This window comes from Pipistrellus kuhlii, unplaced genomic scaffold (assembly GCF_014108245.1).
Source record: "Pipistrellus kuhlii isolate mPipKuh1 unplaced genomic scaffold, mPipKuh1.p scaffold_m20_p_2, whole genome shotgun sequence".
Lineage (NCBI taxonomy): Eukaryota > Metazoa > Chordata > Mammalia > Chiroptera > Vespertilionidae > Pipistrellus > Pipistrellus kuhlii.
The window spans coordinates 101,470,656-101,474,193 of NW_023425515.1; positions in this window are offsets into that span (position 1 = coordinate 101,470,656).

The following is a 3,538-nucleotide window of genomic DNA, read 5'->3' on the forward strand; positions in this document are numbered from 1 at the left end:
TCCCACGCTCGGGCCCGGCGGGAGGGAGGCCGCGCCCCCAATGCCCGGCAGCACCAATGGCCTCCTTCCTCAGACTGGCCTGGGGACTGGCCAGGCCCAGGGGGGCTCATTGCCTTGGGGACTTGGAACGCCCAGCCTCGCCCCGCCAGGGAGGCGCCGTGCGGCCTCGCAGGCTGAGCTCCTCCTCCACGCTCTGGCGGGACTGCGGGCCAAGCTGGCCTGAGTGCCTGTGTGACCTTGGGCTAAGTCCGCGCGCTGGGGTCTCTGCTTCCGCGAGTAACGGGGCAGCGGGAGGTCGTGTGCGCGGGAGGGGACCCTGCCTCTGACCTGAAGTCACGCGCTCCCCTCGGCGGATGAAGCCCCAGCCCTGTCTTGGGCAGCTGGCTCCCCACACAAGCCTTAGGCTCTTTGTGCCTCCATTCTTCTTCGACATAACCCAGAACTCAAGGTGCAGTCCCTCAAGATTCTCCCAACCGGGAAAGCCAAAACTACTCCCAGGGGCAGCTGACTGTCTTGGGCTGGACCTTGGGAGACGGCCATAACAATAGAGCCCAAAAGGACAAAGACAATGGGCCTCTCTGTGGGCGCAGCTGCTGACCCCAGGGCTGCCAGGAGCTGGGATCCCTGGTGGCTCGGGTGACAGGGTGGGGCATCATGAAGGAGAAGGGCACAGACATTTGACCAGTGCTCTCTATGTGCTTGTCACTTGATTGCATAATGGCACTGAATTCTCTCAACCTAATCCTATGAGGTGCTGTCATCACACCTCAATTTTATCATAAGGTAACTGAGGTTCAAACACAGCACTGAATAATCTCTTTGCAGGAGAGCTAATAGTCTTGTGCTCTCCAGCCTCCCCTAGACCTCTCCGCACCAGAGGCAGATTACTAAGATTCAAGATAATGTCAGAAAAAGAATGAATTTTGTTCATAGGTCAATTACAATTCATACTTAAGTAGCTATATGATTCTGCTTAGCTGATATTAATGATAAGGAAGACTAAACATGGTAAGCAAGGTTATCTGGGCTGCTTCACTGCGGAATCACCAGCCACTCTCTGCAGATCACTGGAGTAGCATTCAAATGCAAATGAACACATTCTTTATCTGAAGACTCCCAGCCATTCATGTAAATTTGTTACTATTTAGTTTCCACCTCATGGCAGGAAATTTCAAAAGCTGCTTATAATGACTTGGGAAATTAGTTTTAATTTATCTTTTAGTTAATCTCTATCATTTTTAAAGCTCATTCTGTTCACAGAAAAGGATTTTAAGCATAGCCCAAAACTATGCGCATTTGTTTTGAATTGGCCTTTTCTCTTTACTGAACACAGAGATTTGTCCTTGAGCTCTTCTCCTGTATCCAAGGCCTCTACGCCGCCCCCCCCCTCCCCCCCGGCCCAGGTCCCAGAGCGAGGCTGCTGCTGCCGCCGCCCCAGCCACACTACTCAGGCGGCCCCATGAGGAGGAAGTACCTGTCGCCCCAGCGGCTTCCTGACTCCGCCTCCCCTTCTCCAGGCAGCCAGCAAATTAACTCAGGTGCCTGCTCCCCGAACGTGGCCACCACTGCCAAGCTGAGCTCCAACACGCAGACTGAGCCTCACGGGAGCCCCACCGACCCAACGCCACCAGGGGGCCCCGCACCACCACGTTGGCCACACTTCGCCAGCTCCATCCTGGGGCGCCATGTCGCCCGCCGATACCAAACTCAGACCTGGGAAATGTTTCCTCAGGTGATGCAACAGCTAACGCCGCTTACCTCGTCCTGGGAGAGGCTCCAATTCCTCTCCCCATATGAGGGTCCCTCTAGGGCCCTCCCAGGAGGTCAGAACGTCTTCTGATCCTCCTGCCCGTGGTCCTATGGCACGTCTGCCAGATGTATTCGGGCACCAATTCCACGAGGGGTTTTACATCCCTCCAGAGTGCTCACACAAGGACAGACAAACACACACCGACCGCGGCCAGTCAGGCTCTCCGGATCGGGGTCCCTCATGGTCCTGACTGAGGATCCCGGACGAATTCCCCCATATGTTACGCCCAGACTTCGTGATCCCCAAGGACCACGAGGGAGCCGAGTCCAATGCAATAAACAAAAGAGCCTTTTCCATCCTAGCATGGGCTCTGTCCCACTCATGCTGGCAGCATGGCGGAAGAGAGAGAATTTCACCCAGTCCAGGGGTTTTACTCCAGTCAGTGGTGATGTCATTGCCTCGGCTAACCCTGATTGGTTGGGTGAGGGCTAGGGATAACTCCACCCTGCGGGGCAGAGTTGGGAGCTCATCCTTGCCCCACCCTGCCCGCTCACAGGTCTGAATTAAACCCATTCTCTACTACCTGTGTTTCCTCAAAAATAAGACATCCTCCAAAAATAAGACCTAGCGCATGGAAAGATAAGACATCCCCTGAAAATAAGACCTAGCACAACTTTGGGAGAAAAAATTAATATAAGACACTGTCTTATTTTCAGGGAAACAGGGTACCTACCAGCCCAGTGGCCTTGGCCAACTTCTTTAGGTCTCTGGTCCTTCATTTCTGCATCTGTAAATGAGATTGAGAGAGCAGGGAAGGGTGAGGGGACCTCCTGACTAGAACCCTGACTCCACTGTAGGGTAGGGCAGAGCTATCCTCCATTTTGTGTAACTGGACCCTAGCCCTCACCCAACCAATCAGGGTCAGCCAAAGAAGTGACATCACTATGGGTGTAAAATCCCCAGGCTTGGAGAAGTTTAAGCTCCTGTCCCCCATGCGGTCGGTGTGAGTGGGACAGAGCCCATGTTAACATGGAAGAGGCTCTCTTGTGAATTGCATTGAACTTGGCTCCCTGGTGGTCTTTGGGGATCATGGAATCAAGGCGCAACAAAATGATGCCTACCCGTCTACCTCACGAGGAAGTTAACAGAATCAAAAGAGATAGGAATGCTGATGATTATTTACAGAGCACGTTGCAGGTGAATGAAAGGAGCCACATGCTAATCTGACAAGCTCAGGGGAGGCCTGGTGGCAGTCTTGCAAACTCAGAGACCTAAAATAACCACAGAAGATGGTTTGAAAATTAAATATTTAAACTATAAACAGGTAATAGTGGGTAGTCATGTCCTAGACCGATATTTTGCCTGACAAAGATCAACTTAGATCTTCTTTACTGAGCCCATTTGCCTTTTTGCCTCTAAAATAATATATCTGTGAGTTGTCTGATTAATTTGTAACTTCCCTTTTTCTGGAGCTCCTGGGGCACAACCAAATGTGGTGGGCACCAGGACAGATGCCTCAAATTCCTTCTTTATCATATTAATTGTTCCTGCACTCACCTAAGTACCTGTCCATCATTTTACTTTTTATCTAGTCCTAGGGGTTTCCCACCGCTTTGCTTTATCCCACCTCTTTAATCTGTCACCAATGAATTTCATGTAACCTACCTATGTCCCTCCTTTGATTCCAATGTATAAATAGAAATGTAATCTGCCATTCTTCGGAGCATTATCTCAATCCATTGAGGTTCTGCTTCCCTGAATATGTTGACAGTTTGGCTCAAATAAATT